This window comes from Anabrus simplex, chromosome 13 (genome assembly GCF_040414725.1).
Source record: "Anabrus simplex isolate iqAnaSimp1 chromosome 13, ASM4041472v1, whole genome shotgun sequence".
Taxonomy (NCBI): Eukaryota; Metazoa; Arthropoda; class Insecta; order Orthoptera; family Tettigoniidae; genus Anabrus; species Anabrus simplex.
Window position 1 is genome coordinate 83,565,198 of NC_090277.1, and position 17,168 is coordinate 83,582,365.

At 39.6% G+C, this 17,168-nt stretch overlaps 1 pseudogene; it reads left to right on the forward strand.

The window, feature by feature from the left end:
• The first annotated feature begins 13 nt into the window (after positions 1-13).
• Positions 14-16,236, forward strand: LOC136884908 (mitochondrial carnitine/acylcarnitine carrier protein pseudogene; annotated as a pseudogene).
• The last annotated feature ends 932 nt before the right edge of the window (positions 16,237-17,168 follow it).

The following is a 17,168-nucleotide window of genomic DNA, read 5'->3' on the forward strand; positions in this document are numbered from 1 at the left end:
TACGGCATTCATGGGGTGAAAGTTCCTTATTGGGATCACTGTAAGTACCTAGGTGTTAATATATGGAAAGATCTTCATTGGGGTTCTCACATAAAGGGGATTGTAAATAAAGGGTACAGATTTATGCACATGGTTATGAGGGTGTTTAGGGGTTGTAGTAAGGATGTAAAGGAGAGGGAATACAAGTCTCTGGTAAGACCGGCACTAGAATATGGTTCCAGTACAATGGGACCCTCACAAGGATTACTTGGTTCGAGAAATGGAAAAAATCCAAAGAAAAGCAGCTCAATTTGTTCTGGGTGATTTCCGACCAAAGTGTAGCGTCACGAAAATGTTGCAAAGTTTGGGCTGGGACGACTTAGGAGAAAGGAGACGAGCTGCTTGCCTAAGTGGTATGTATAACAAATTTCAACTTGTCCATTTCAGAAGTTCCACCTTTCCACCACGGACCAAGAAGAAATTCATTACTTGTAATAAGTGGTATGTTCCGAGCTGTCAGTGGAGAGATGACATAAGTAGAAGAGTAATTTTGAGTGGTGATTTTAAAAGTAGGAAAGATCACAATATGAAGATCAAGTTGAAATTCAAGAGGTCAAATTGGGGAAAAATATTTGTTTATAGGAAGAGGAATTAGGGATTGGAACAATTTACCAAGGGGATGTTCAAAACATTCTGAAATTCATTGCAGTTATTTAAGAAAAGACTAGCTAAAACCAGATAAAGAATCTGCCACCTGGGCGACTGCCCTAAATGCAGATCAGTGGTGACTGATGATTGTTACCCATCTGCTAAAAATGAAATCGTTGTTCAGTGAAACTGCAAGTGTGAGGTTCAAACCCTAGAATAGAAGCGAGTGTGGTATTTCCCACTCCCTCCAGGAAAATGATGAGGTAGTTCCTCCTTTGATTTCAAGGACACATAACGAAACCTCTTACACATTTAGTACACTAACAAATGACAACAGATTAAAAGACAAGTACTCATATACAAAGTAACATATACACAGGGATGATGATGATGATGATGATAATGACACAAGACATTCCAAGCCTCTGAAATGAATCAACAACAAAAGTAAACCCACTTCCTCCTTCTTACTTTAACATAAGGAAAAATAAATCCTTTCTAAATGTAGTGGAGTATAACATAATGTAGTAACTGCAGTGTCCTCCATTTGCCTTATATTTAAACAAACAAATCATAATTTTTTCTTTTTACAAATTGCTTTACGTCACACTAACACATATAGATCTTATGGCGATGATGGGATAGGAAATAGCTAGGGGTGGGAAGGAAGTGATCGTGGCCTTACGGTACAGCCCCCCTGCATTTGTCTGGTGTAAAAATGGGAAACCACAGAAAACCATCTTTAGGGCTGCCGACAGTGGGGCTCGAACCCAGTATCACTCGAATGCAAGGTCACAGCTGCGTACCCGCCTAGCCAACTCGCTTGGTATTATTACATTTTACAGGCCATTACAACGCACAGCATAAGACAAAGAAAGAAACACATTCACTGTATAAAACATGTTACAAAACTATTGTAATTCACTTGGGTCATAAAACTGCAGCTAGAGAGGGATATCTAGTGCAGATGTTGGCCGTTCGCTGTCTGTCGCATCCATACCAATCAAATAGGAAAAATATTTTTAATTGGATCGAACGTTATGGTTGTTTGTGGGTTTAAACTTCCATCTGTCGAAATTCATCCGGCACAAATATCTGAGTCCCTTAACTGGAATCTAAAATGACAAACAAATTAGTTTATGATCATCTCTCCTCATTTAACTGGGGCTAACGATTTCGAGGTTTGAAAAACAATAAAGGCCATCTTTAATCCACCTATTCAATACATTCATTTCTACTTATGGTGGTTACATAAACATACTATCAGTTAAATGGGACATGTTTCACCCGCAATTCAGGGCATCTTCAGCCTAAAAACAATCTTCAAGAGTACACCTTATATTAATATTGAAGCTAAAAGTTTAGCCATTTACTAAAATACAGTATATAAAAATGTGAGAAATGATACATTATACAAACATGTTGATGGAAATACTGTCAATGATTAAACCATAAAAATATTTTGTCAGAGACTAAAACTTATTCTGTTACAAAATTTCTAATTAAAATGGTTCATTAAAAAATTTTTGGTGGAAAAACAGTGCGACAATGATATAATGCCAACGACATGAGGGCGTGAAAAACAAGCACTAAAATGAATGTCATAAAAACAACATCTTCAAGGCCACTGATGAAATCATGAGCATAATGTGAAACTGAAGCATCAGTTGAATTATTGCAGAAGGGGCCTTTAGCACCGGTAGGCAATAAAATTGACTGAGACCATGTTTATGCAACCACTATAAGTGGAAATTAATGTATTGAATAGGTGGATTAAAGATCGCCTTTATTGTTTTTGAACTATACATTTTCAATACGGAACAAAAATGAGATTTATAACACGTAATTTATGGTTTGAGTCATAAAAATAGCAATCATCATCATCATCTAACCTACCAAATAAAGCAATGGAAAATGTCCACCTGATTTAGGTCTAGATTTATGAGAACATCTTGATTTTCATTATTTTCTTTTTATAAGTTTTTAGTCACGTATGAAATGAAGTGCAGAATATGGGAAAATAAATTAAGAAATTGGAAAGAGAATCCCACAAGCCAATTGGTTTAACCAGTGTGTGAGAGGTATAGTGTGAAACCAGGCCAACTGGAGAAATGGGATTGTAAATAAAGGGTACAGAGGTGTTGTATCAATCAATCAATCAATCAATCAATCAATCAATCAATCAATCAATCAATCAATCAATCAATATTGATCTGCATTTAGGGCAGTCGCCCAGGTGGCAGATTCCTGATCTGTTGCTTTCCTAGCCTTTTCCTAAATGATTTCAAAGAAATTGGAAATTTATTGAACATCTCCCTTGGTAAGTTATTCCAATCCCTACCTCCCCTTCCTATAAATGAATATTTGCCCCAGTTTGTCCTCTTGAATTCCAACTTTATCTTCATATTGTGATCTTTCCTACTTTTATAAACGCCATTCAAACTTATTCGTCTACTAATGTCATTCCACGCCATCTCTCCGCTGACAGCTCGGAACATACCACTTAGTCGAGCAGCTCTTCTTCTTTCTCTCAATTCTTCCCAACCCAAACTTTGCAACATTTTTGTAACGCTACTCTTTTGTCGGAAATCACCCAGAACAAATCGAGCTGCTTTTCTTTGGATTTTTTCCAGTTCTTGAATCAGGTAATCCTGGTGAGGGTCCCATACACTGGAACCATACTCTAGTTGGGGTCTTACCAGAGACTTATATGCCCTCTCCTTTACGTCCTTACTATGTCAATTGGGAAGGAAATGTGAAAGACAGGAAGCATGACCAACAAATGGCAAATAAGTTAATATGGGAAGGACAGCTGATTCAGAAAGTGATGGAACCAACCAGAGGGAAAAATATCCTGGATGTCGTGCTGATAAAACCAGATGAGCTCTATAGGGAAACTGAAGTAATAGATGGTATTAGTGATCATGAAGCTGTTTTTGTTTGAACCAAAGATATGATTGCTTCAAAGAGACAAAAAATTGAAAAATCAAATAATTTGAGAAGGCGGAAGTTAAGTGATTTATAGTACCTGATGACAAATCTGTGCATGAATACCTTTCAGTTAAAAAATGAAGGAAATCGACCGGCTAGAATGGCTGGACTGACTGACTTAAGTTTTACATAGTTTTTTTTTTAATATTGCTATCGGTGAAGCTAAACGATTACAAATGACAGACGTGTATAGGCAAACCGGCAGTTGAAATTAAACCAAACTTGTACACATTTGACTTAATACTATCTGGAGGGAAATACTTTCCGGGTCCGACACCCCTAGCACCCCTTAAGGGTGGAGTGGGGAGGGAGTGACATGTAGAATTAATCTAAAACGACGTATATTAATAATGAATCCATAGTTTTCGGTGTCGTTGAGATACATAGTGACACTCCGGATGCCGTTTAAGTCTCCATCGGCATTGGAGGTGAAAAGGGACTGAAAAAGTAAATGGCCAAGATTATGGATGTAGGTGTATTTGTTCCAGAGCAACTCTCAACTAAACTTGTTACATATAATTTACAGGTAACATGTAGAGAAGGTGAGGGGGTTGGCGGCCGTGGTCTATACTATGAACTCTCCTGGTATTCGCCTTAGTACTGGAGAATGGAAAACCATTCTCAGGGCAGCTGATGGTTGGGACCAGCTGTGAGGTCCAGCCCTGTCCCGTCTCACGAATGCAGAGGCGTAGAGCCATGGTAGAGCCGTGACCACTTCTCCTCTGCTCGGTTGGCCGGTCAGAGTACAGAGCTGTTGGATCACGGACCAGGCGTGGCCACTTAAGGGACGAAACCCACTTTGCATATACCAACCCCATGAGCCCAACTTAGCACATGGGGGCAAAACGTTGGCAACCAGGGATGAGTTAGCTGGAAAATTTATAATGTCCAATAAAAGACCTTATATACTGGTGTTATAAATTTACTCATTTCAGGACAAACATTTCAGGTTCCCTGTGGGAATCAACATCTATATCATAAGTGGTATGTTCCAAGGTGTCAGTGGAGGGATGGCATGGAATGACGTCAGTAGACGAATAAGTTTGAGTGGTGTCTTTAAAAGTAGAAAAGATCACAAAATGAAGATAAAGCTGAAAATCAAGAGGACAAATTGGGGCAAATATTTGTTTATAGGAAGGGGAGTTAGGGATTGGAATAACTTACCAAGGGAGATGTTCAATTAATTTTCAATTTCTTTGCAATAATTTAAGAAAAAGCTAGGAAAACAACAGATAGGGAATCTGCGACCTGGGCGACTGCCCTAAATGCAAATCAGTAGTGAATGAGTGATTTAGTTGAGTGTTAGAGAAAATACAATAGCCTGCCAATAATTATTTTAATAACTAATTATTGTTTTAAGAGGAAGTACGAATGGGCAACCATAATCAGAGGGAAAAACTGGAGAGGGACGAACACTTCGAAAAATGAAGGTATCGGCCAAAGAAAGGGAAGAGCCAGGAAGGCCGTGAAAATGAAAGACTCCTCGAGCTTCGACACCTAATATTGGCGGGGTCCGAAAAGAATAAGTGTTGACCAAGCGAGGTCGGATAGGATAGATGAAAGTGAGGCGCCAAGTACAAGTACGGTAAGTGTAAACAATGTCAGGACTCGGCTAAGTGCCCCGTGGTCGTAAACTTACGCTCCCAAGTTAAGAACCTCTAGGGCCCCTTTCAGTCACCTCTTACAACAGAGAGAGAATACCGTGGATGTTATTCTACCGGCCCAACCCACAGGCAACTCCTGTAATAATATTCAGATTTGACAAAATAGTGATTTTTATTTGCTATGAATATCCAATAGCTCGACACTTATCTAGTTTTCCGAATATTGAACTAGCTTGTACGCTTGTCGTGTTGTAGTGTTAATTCATTTTTCTTATTCTACCTTCGGAGCTACGCTACTTTCAACATGAATAAATGATAAATTACCGGTACTGTTTCGTTACCAAACTACGGTTCATATACCGTACGCACTGAAAAATATTTTCTTCAAAAACAAAAAACAATGCGCAATACGAATACGAAAACGTGCTGTTTTAGGGCTGCTGTTTAAAGTAATGTCCTAATTCACAATAAATTAAGACGCAGCCAGACCTTGAGATCTCATAAATTAGGTACCGTAATGAATAAAGTATAAATTAGCTAACTTCCAAGGAGGATAGAATAGATAGAATAGGCAACTTCATTGGAGAACATATTTCATAAACGGCCATTTTCGTGTACCTTTATATTTTATTAAGTGCACAAAAATTTAGCACCTTTAAAGTGACTGATTTTACTCATTGGTTACACTTTCCTCAACGGTCTCACGTTCTTTGAAGCATGCTAGAATGTCTTTTATTTTTGTTTATTTACATAATCTCACGTAACCTCCGATTTTTGACAGTTTTACAACCCGTGTAACTGCTTGTTTCGTGGCCTCGGCCAGTACCCGGCATTTACATGCATTATAAATGTTATTTATAAAATTTTAAAGTGAATTTATCTTGTTTTACGGTTTACCTTTCCCTCCCAAATGGGCTAAATTATATCCATAATAAACATGAAGAAGTGAATCGTAATAAAATTTGAAGAAATTAAGATTAAGGGATGGTAGCATGACCTAAATTCTGCACCCAGGTAAGTTTTACTTGTGTAGCTGTTATTGTGTTTAAAATGAGTCATCTTAATTACATAATCCTTTTAGAGATCGTAGGACATGTTTATCGTATGGCATACATGAAAATTATTTATAATTCTACATCAAGATTACAGATGTATTGAAGTGCCTACAGCGCCACACTCACACCATGGTGAAGGTCTTTTCTTCCACTTGTACAGGAGATCCCCACATACACGATGATTGGTCAGAATTCTATCTAATTTCGACCAGATCTTTCTAGGTCGAATGAACCCTGGCACCTTCTCAGTTATGCAGGGAATTTCTGAACTTCTGGAGGGGTAAACAATTTCCAATCGTGAAACCATCTCTCAGCCAGATTGATTTTGTTTGCTACGAGGTTCTCCGCTGTGCACATAGGTGGATGTCTTGAACGTAAGCGTTTCACCTGTAGATCGGCAACGTCTCCATGAATAGCTTCCAAGTATCTATGGCTGAAATATTATTTTCACGATATCTCGCTACGTCAGCAATCGCGCAGTACAACCAACATTGATAGTACGGTACTTGTTTTACTCAAGAGTTAATCCGGCTCCATTGCTAAATGGTTAGCGTGCTGGCCTTTGGTCACAGGGGTCTTCATCATCATTTCATCCTCATCACGACGCGTAGGTCGCCTATGGGTGTCAAATCAAAAAGACCTTCACCTGGCGAGCCGAACATGTCCTCGGACACTCCCGGCACTAAAAGGCATACCGGCACGCTATTTCATTTTACTCAAGTTAGTGTCGCTTTACTCTAATAAATCGATATTTCCGTATAAAACGATCTAAAGTAGTTGTATTGAGAATACACATTCAGTCTATTCATACAGACATCACATTGGTGACGAAGCTAAGGCAATAACATAATATATAGCTTTCTGTAAATAGCAATATCATAGGCCGCTGGGAATGTTTTGCAGTTCAAATGCAATTATATTCAGAGACTACAATTAAGCTTTCCAGACTCAAGCTAGTCCCAGTCGTAACCTATGGACTCAAATGGGAATATCTAAATAAGAGCGACTTGGTAAAACTGGAACAAATAAAACCATCTACTTAAAAAGAGTCCTTTGTATCTCAGAACATTCCCAGGCGAGATTGGTTTGACGAGATGGCAAGGGATCCTTTCTTCAATGAGGAATTAAACTATGAAACAGCATTACCTTATACACAGCATTATTGCTGACGTTGTATGGTATGAAAAGAAGAGGAACGTACGTACTTCTACGCCGCACAGGCTATGGACATCCAACGAATGAAACGGTACAAACTATGAATTGAGTCACACAGTTACTCGCTTTGCGGTGCATGATTTCCACTTTAAAGTGTGTACAAATAAGAAATTACTTGACCCGACCTCAGACTGCAAGTGTGAATGGAGTGGGGGGAACCATGTGGCAGATACAAGAAAAGGACTCTCAATACAGCAACTTTGCAGTTAATGACAGTTAGGAATGTAGTTGTTTTATTTTCCACCAAATTCAATACGTAAAAATGTTTATTGCCTCTAGAAGGACATCTTATGACAACACAAACATTAACAGGCACATGCTTCGCTTCATCGCACATTTACAAAATATTCCAGGCACTTGCGATGTTTTTCTCCTTCGTTGTATTTTCGTTTTAGTTGAGAAAACACAACATTATGAAAATATTGCGCATTGAAGGTTTACAGTATACGGTACGTCATATTTGTAGTTTTCACCGATCTTCATCTGATTTGAGTCAGCCTATTTTTACGCTGATGTGTTTGTTATTGAAAAAATAAGTAAAATTGACGAGTGAAGAATTTCAAGGCTGCGCCAGTTCACTCGTGGGAACTTATCGATTGAAACTGTACAATCATCCAAGTATTTTGGTCATTACCATGCACACAACAGGCTCAACCTTGAAACTCCACAAACGAGTACAGCAGCAGCTTTTAAAGCAATATTTCATATCCTAACCCTCCAGAAGCTATACTTATTCACAGTGATGCCACTTTTCACAATCAAAATAGCATCGGTAGGAACATATGGAAATTAATATGGGATGATCTCATGCTCACAACGCTAAGGAAAGTGGAAAACTTTAAAGACAAGAACCTCAAACGAGCCTTATATTGTCAAAGAATACAGAACACAGCATGTGTACATCAAAGTCCAGAGAAACCTTCTTCATAGGAGATATTAAAGTTCTATATGGGCTACAAGACGCATCAGGAACCACAATCCTACTGGAAGAGAGGAAACAGAAAGTCATACAAGTCAACCCAAAAATATACACTGTGTGAGTGCGATTATTAAAACTAATTTTTCTACCACGCCCTTGTGGAGTCGTGAGTGCGAACTGTGGCGCATGTGTGGATTCGGCCATATTTTACGCCCGGATGCTCTTCCTGTCGTCAACTGTATGTGGAGGGATGTGTTCACTAAATTGCGTGTTTTTGTGGTGGTTGTTGCTGCTTATGATGATGATGATAATGCTTGTTGTTTAAAGGGGCCTAACATCTAGGTCATCAGCCCCTAATGGAACGAAATGAGACGAAATGTAATGATAATTTAAAAGTCTAAAATCATCCACTGACCAGAATTCAAAAGATGATGATGAAGAATGCGTGGATGAATATGATTTTAAGACTGTTCGGGGTATGTGTGGAATGCAGAGATGGTGAAAGAAGGTGCTGGCTTGAATGGGTCTAACTACAATATCAACAGTTGAATTAAAATTTTAACAAAGGTTATATTTCTTTCCATATTAAAAAAAGCAAACAAATTTCCATTAAGTGAAGTAACAATCAGGTACAATGCCAATCTTGAAACCAGATTTTGAAAAATCCAAGATTAAGAACTTTAAAAACAATTTTGGGCTTCAAGCCCCTAGTTTTACAATTTCAGAGATACCGGATCCAGTTTACAAAACTTCAATTCAAAATAAGGAACAATTTCGTCAAGGGCAGAAATCCCCTAATTCAAGAGCACTTTCTCCCTAAATACGATATCTAGTCTTCCAGAGGCACTCTTTACTATTACAGAACTTTGAAAAAGAGCTAACAGGCTCTCAGTTTCTTACAGCCCGCTGAAGGCAATATTACAACAAAATGATACACTCTCTGGCCTCACAAGGCACGGATTACAAATGTAAGTACCCAACCTACAGGGCCTTTGCGAAAAAGAACAAGTTAAATAAACAGCCCGGACACAAACAGAATGGAGGCCTACACTGCGCTGCACTCCCAGATAATGAAAAATTAAAACCTATAGGGCTCTCGGCCGATGAAACAGGGGCTAGTCCCAAACTACTGAGGTGGCGCGCATGGAAATAACTGTAATATATTACAGGAAAGAAAGGTTGCGCAATCACAGTCACCTCAGACCAAGATGAAGGGGAGCTCGAGAGGGTAACTCACTCTCTATCCCCGATTTACAGTTAAAGATTTTATGAAGTTTTACATTATCCGAAAGAAAATTTACATTTTAGAAAATAATGTTACATAGTTAAGATTCGGACCTTCCCCTCAGATAAAGTTGCGGAGACAGCAAGAAAGATAGAATTTACGTGGCCATTACCTGGTAGATGTTCTGCCGGCCGAAGAAAGAGGCGCCCCGCCTCCTGCCTTAACACACACGCTTAAAAAGACGGCGAGCAAATGACAAGGAAACACGAAAAGCCGCAATTTATATACCCTCAGGGAAGGTTCGAGAGAATTCAAGACTAAACCTGCCACACCCTCTTAATTTTTATTGGCAAATTCAAAGTGAACGAGAAATGCGGGATTGGTTGAAAATTAATTACAAAATTCCTGATGGGCTAGATTCAAAACTGGCGGAAAGAAAAAGAAGTGTTGCCAACCCAAAATAAATGAACATAGAGTCAGTTATGGACAACATAGAAATACGAAACTTCTTTAAGTTATAAGTTCTTTCACCTTGCACCAGAGTGCAAGATCAGAGTTTTTTTGGTAGTGTCACCTGTGGAAAAATGTCTAAACTTCTTGATGTATAGCAAAACAAAACAAGGAGAAATACAATCAGTTTAGGAAACTTCACCATAACAAAATTACTTAATATTTCAGCAGTGACATCTTCTGATTAAAGTTCGAAGTTCATGTAGTATTAGTTTCAACTTCTGGTTCATAGATGAGTTTATTAAGGCGCTTATTTTGAATGAGCGGAGTTGAGGTGTACCTCCCGGTACAAAGACAATCAGTGGATCCGGCTCGCAATGCTCCACCTTCCCAGAAACTATCTTAAAACAATAGTATTACTGACCAAGCGACTGCTTCTAAAGCACAATCTTGAAACGAGGTTGCTTATTGTCTAAAGGGGTCCAAAACCCACGGCCCCTCATAATGCTACTTATCGCTAGTAAAGTAGAAACACGGTATTTCTCGTGTTGCGGTACTAATCAAAAGTAACGTAAATTCACGGTGTTCCACACATTATGGTACTGCTCGCAAGCAGTGGCGGCTGGTGCAGAAAATCAGTTGTGTGCTGTAACCCTCCCCACTCCAAAAAATAAAAATATTTAGAAACATACTGGTATGTGGTTTTCAAGAGCCCTCCACTGAGTTTTCCACACTGAACAAACACGCAAACCCCAACACATATACACATTCCTCATAAAAAACTATAAAACTATATAATGAAACACACAATAACACCTGCAATGGCAAAATATTCACGAACTCAAACACTTGGTGTGAGCGCGCAAAAACAGAACTTACCAATGTTCCCAACATCATTGAAAAAAAACAGCAGCGTCTTAATGCAAAATTACATGGTATGTTTTTATAGTGATATTTATAAACTAGACATTTTTAAGTAAAGAAAATCACAATATTATGTCCTTATTTTGACAACATAAAAAGTACAATTTTTATAGTTCATCGATTTACAAATGTGACTATGGAATAGGCAAGTTGGTACCGTACTATTCTATCCCCCTTAGTATTAAAGGACCTGGCGGCAACATCTCTACAGTATTTTGTTTCCCCGTTTGCTTTGAGCGATCCCCTCTTAAATACTACTGCTGAGTCATTAGGGTGCCAGCTGCCACGTTCTCATATCGGTCGTAATGCAAGTGTGATTAGCGCTAGTGCTGCCTCTCTGTGGTCGAACGAAGAATCGCTGTGAAGTGATGTCTTGGCTGTTGTTTCCCCAGCCTATCGGAACACATTCTCTTTGTATCGGAAAAGATCGGCACGCATGCGCAAAAGGCAGAGTTCCTGGTTTCTGGCTAAAAGCTTAAGACATTCTCACTGAGCTGTGATCGTACAGCACCCGGCGTGGAGCGCTGCAGTAATTAACCGGTTGTGAGGGGAGTTGAATAATTTCCTTTTCTTTGGCTGACGTCTTTTTCAATGCACTGTATTTGATTGTAGATAATATTTTAAACTAATTTATTTTTCCAATAGGCAACGTGCTGCAGCACTTGAGCACATAAGGTACGGCCGCCCCTGCTCACAAGTATCGTACGTTGCACAGCTAGCACAGACCTATGGTGTTTCTCACATAATGGCGCCACTCCTCACATAGGTGTACTAATCACTGGCAACGCAGACCCATGGTGTCGCTCTTATAGTGGTACTAATCACAGGTACTCTAAACCCACAGTGAAGCCACTCTCAGCTGCTGTGTACCTAATATACTGGAACTACTCGCAAGTAAAGGCGACCCATGGCGTTCCCTGCGTTATGGTAATAATCACAAGTAGTTTCATGGTTATAATACAATCATCCCTTGTTCGCCCCTTTTAGTCGCCTCTTACGACAGGCAGGGGATATTGTGGGTGTATTCTTCGTCTACGTCCCCCACCCACAGGGGGTAGCTGTTGCTGTGTTGTGTGTGTATGCAGAGGAGAGTGTTGGGACAAACACAAACACCCAGTGTCCGAGCCAGAAGAATTAGCTATACGAAATTAAAATCTCATACCACTACCAGGAATAGAAGCGGAACCCTCTGAACCGAAGTCAAGGAGTCGGACGAGTTTCTAAATTGGTTATAACCTGAAAATTCCGTTCTGCATGCAAAATATCAATATTTTCTTCAATTCAAATATTTTAGTTTTTAAATTATGGCTCCATATGAAGACAATATTTTTTGTTACTTCTGTCATAATCATATACAGTGGCGTGGCGTTAGGAAAGACTGAGACTGAGTCTACCTACATAAACCTTCTTCCAGGCCTTTTCTCAATTACCTGGGGTTGGTACTAATCATATTTAGCCAGTTTTACGACCGGATGTCCTATCTGACGCCTACCCTATGTGGTGGAAAGCAGTCACTATTGCGTGGTTTTATGGGGGTTTGTAGTGTGATGTGCTGTACCTGTCTCTCTATGCTTCTGGCAGTTGGGTGCAACAATTTCGCATATATTTCTCGATTTCATTTCTTGATGGTCTTCAAATCTTCAATCGTTCGTGATCGATTTCGATACAATTTACTGTTGTCATTAAGTCTGGTGATCTTGGCGGCCACAAATTCTTAGAGATAACTCTGTCGTGAGAGAAGCTGCTGATCAGAGCGAGAGAATCAGTTGATGTGTGGTAAGTCGCGCCGTCAGAGTCGTGTAGTTGCTCGAAAACTTGCAGGAAAATGTCCGTGTACAGGTCTGGGTTCATCGTATCCGAGAAGAAGAATGGACCCGCTATTCGGTTTATCGCGACTGCACACCATACTCCGATCATCTGTGTAGTGTTGGCTGCTGAGAGTATGATTCGAAGCAGTGTAACGATTCATTCATGTGTCCGAGTGAATCGAATCGCAGGAATGGCGAGTTCAAGGCACACGATTCAGCTGACTCGTAGCATACAGTGCTGTGTGACGCACTCACGGATCAGTGACACTACACACACACACACACACACGGTTTATTATCGGAACACTGGACATTGAAAGAATCGTACGCTATAACGGACTCCTGCTCTCAGCTCATTTGAAAATAATACCCACTTGTATTCACTTTCCTCCTCTTACAGGGTGGTTTAAAAATAATTGGATTTATTTGCTGTGTTAAAAAGGTAGTCAAAACATAACTCCATAGTAGCTAGTAAGTAGGTAGGCTATTAGGTTATTCTATTTATTGGTTTAATGTGTCGTAGTATTATAAGTTATTTGATATTCGTCATGTAATTCAACTCAGCTCTCTAGCCTGTCCTATGACGGAACAATGCTCCTGACCACTGAAAATAATCTGTTTTATATTGGGAAGAACCGCTCAGTATTCTCTCAGTTCATATGTCGCATCATTGCACAAGATTTCAATAATCGAATCACCTAGACCACCGGTGTACGTGGACAGCAAATACGTGAGTCGTCTGACGCAATAATTTAACTAAAAAGACACTGAAGCAGAAAACCGTTGATACAGTGAAATTTCCAATTTTCTGAAATCATTTAAGAAAAGACTAGGCAAACAGTTAATAGGGAATTTGCCACCAGGGCGACAGCACCAAATGTTGATTGTGTGTACTAATATATATATATATTTTTTTTCATTTAATTCTATATACCTATTTCGTGAAGTTTCACTGTGGGGGAAAGGCTTTTGTAACATCCAGACTTGAGGGGAAGAATTACACTACACGGATGTAATAGGAACGGTGACTGTAATGTGCCGTGAATCGGATCACTGTATCGATTCAGTAACGTGAACGGAATCAAATGGATCGATTCAGTAAAATGAATCAACTATCCCATCAGTACTTCTGTGGGTGCAGGAGGTCTTTCATGAATACCGTGCTAGTTGTGGTGTGTGCCCCAAATGCGAATATTTTGATAATTGACGTAACCAGTCAGATGGAACGAGTTCTCATCTCTGATTCACGTGATGTTCAGAATTCCCGGTAGCCGTACTTTTTTGACATATGTAATACGAATACCCCGCCTCCTACGACAAGTGATGTAACTATTTCCTAGGGGACCGAAACAAACGAGTCTGAACATCTTCTGCCACGTCTCCCAAACGTGATATGCGATCCTTGCCAGACTCGCTCTCGACAAAAAAACCCAGCTGTTTCCAACTTTCTCACAATAGTCATTATCGTGCCTCTTTTAGGAGGACTGCGCACACCATACTCTCACCTGAATGCCCTTTGCATGGCTTGATGGATTTCGTAATCCAATAATTTATTCACTAAAATCACGCGCTGAGGCAGTGTTGCCAGATACTTCGAGTAGAAATTCCCGTCGCATTGCTGAAATTTCCATCGTCTACCGGATTTCCCCTCACAATTCTAACATTTCATCATCCTATTGTTGACACAGAAGTATGACGTTGTAGCAGAAAACGTTTCGACTACTTTACTATGTTTTTTGTTTGTTTCGGTTTTGATGTACACCCGCTTCCTTAAAGAGAGCGTTTTGACGATGGGGGATGGGGGACGGGCATTTGGGTAGGCCAACATCTGCTTGACTGTTATCGTGCAATGGTGATCGCATTTCAATGGTATAAGTGTTAACTAGGAGTTTCAATTGTTTTGGAAGTAGACCTTTGGAGGATTATCTTTGTTTCGAGATATTATTTATCAGTATTTCAGCAAAATAATGATACGCCTACCCTGTTAATATTTATTTTATATCTTTGATTTTAATCATAATTGTAATAATGGCAGCAAGTAATAATAATAATAATAATAATAATAATAATAATAATAATAATAATAATAATAATAATAATAATAATAATAATAATAATAATAAAATTATAAATTACCATAAATATATAATACTGTACATTGATATTCAAAAAGACAAATCAAATTTCAAATCGTGAAATTATTTTATTGAGTTTTAAACTATTTATAAAAAGTTGGTCAATATGACGAGGTAAAACATTCCAAACTTGCTTTTCTTTTTCAACACCCAGTTTACCTGAACTATGCTGTCACACTACGCTAATGGTGTATAAAATGGATATGTTAGGTTACGATGAATGCACAGACAGTGCTTTCTGTTATCCAGTGCACTGGGGAAAATAACAAGATATGACAGTTAGCACTGAAGTAGTTCTATGTTTAATAACAACCAAGTTAAACTTTTTCTCTGTTTTCATTTCAGGCTATAGATGATCCTCACGAGACATGTCGGAACTGGACACAAATGAGGAAACTCCCATGACCCTGGGAAAATATCTGCTTGCGGGCGGCTTTGGTGGAATTTGCACTGTACTCGTGGGACATCCTTTTGATACTGTCAAAGTTCGGCTACAGACGATGCCCAAACATGGGCCTGGAGAAAAACCAATGTATACAGGAGCATTGGATTGTACAAGGAAAACTATTCGGAAAGAGGGCGTTAAAGGGCTTTATAAAGGAATGTCTGTACCAATGACTATCGTAGCCCCAATTTTTTCCATTCGTTTCCTGGGTTTCGCACTGGGAAAATGGTTAATAGAAAGTTACCCGAAAGAAAAACTTCCAGCACACAAAACATTTGCTGCTGGATCCTTTGCAGGAATATTTACGACCCCAATTATGGCGCCAGGAGAACGCATCAAATGCGTTCTGCAAGTTCAAACAGTAGGAGCAGCACCACCCAAGTACGCTGGACCCTTCGATGCCATGAAGCAGATCTATAGAGAAGGTGGAATTAGAAGTCTTTACAGAGGCACAACGGCGACGCTTCTACGAGATATACCAGCCACCGGCATGTACTTCATGACCTATGAAGCTGCGCAACATTTCCTTACACCTCCAGATAGCAACGATCTTGGTATTGGCCGCACCATCCTGTCAGGAGGATCTGCTGGTCTCGCATACTGGTCAGTGGCCATACCAGCTGATGTGATGAAGAGCAGACAGCAAGCAGCCCCTGAAGGAATGTATCCAGGAGGTCTACCTGATGTGTTTAGAACTCTTTGGAACGAAGAGGGTACTAAGGGTTTTTTTAAAGGTTGTGTGCCCGTTTTCGTGCGAGCCTTTCCTGCTAATGCGGCTTGCTTTTTTGGATTTGAATTCTTCATGAAGTTTATCAACTGGTTAGCTAAACAGATGTAAAAATGCCATAATTGCACTACTTTGTTGTGTGAAATGTTGCACTGTCTTGTTTCAATATATGTTGTGAATGTGGCGCGTTACTACACAGGAGGAAAAAATATCCAAACAACAAGAAGGGGTTCTGCTAGATTAACGAACGTTGATAGGTGTGTTTATAGATCTGAGAGATGACGTTGATTTAAATTTCTCGCAAATCGCATTAGTGTGGCTCTAGAAGTGGCCCTATGACGTTGCACACAAAGGTTTGTTTTAAACTAGCTGATGTACCCGTAGTTCGCTACGGAATTCTACATTGTGCTCAGGATTCTAAGTTAGGTAGTGTACACGTTATGAGTATGACTGTATTAAATTGCACAGCTCTTAACGTTACTCTAGAAACGCGACGGGGAAGGCACCAAACGTCTTTTCTTATGTGAAGACTAGTTTAGGGAATTCTCATTATAATGGTAGCCCTCTTGACTACCATCAGTCACAATCAAGTTAGGGAATTTTCATTATAATGGCAGACACTCACTCTCCGCCTTCCTTTTTCCATCATCAGAAAGGCTGTCGTAGTTGTTTTCCCAAATGAAATCAACATAGATCTGTACAATGACGCCAGTAGCAATGTCACGATTAAAAGAAATGCTATCATATGAATTACTCGATCAAATGAAAAACCACACATTTTCTCACTTTTAACGAACAGTACTACGCTGCCGAACTAACAGTCCAAAGTTCCAGAGCTAGAATGACCAGGGCGCAGACAGCCGTGAGCCATAAACAATCTTTAATTTCAGGGGCGGTGGGGGCTGGGGGTGGTGTAAAGTCCCAGGGCAAAAACTATGTCGGAAAATGTCAATTCATTATACTGGCGGGAGAAAAACTATCTGACTTTGAGGCAAATTTTTCCTCCAAGCCAGAGGAGAAACTACTTCTTCGTTGCTAATTTG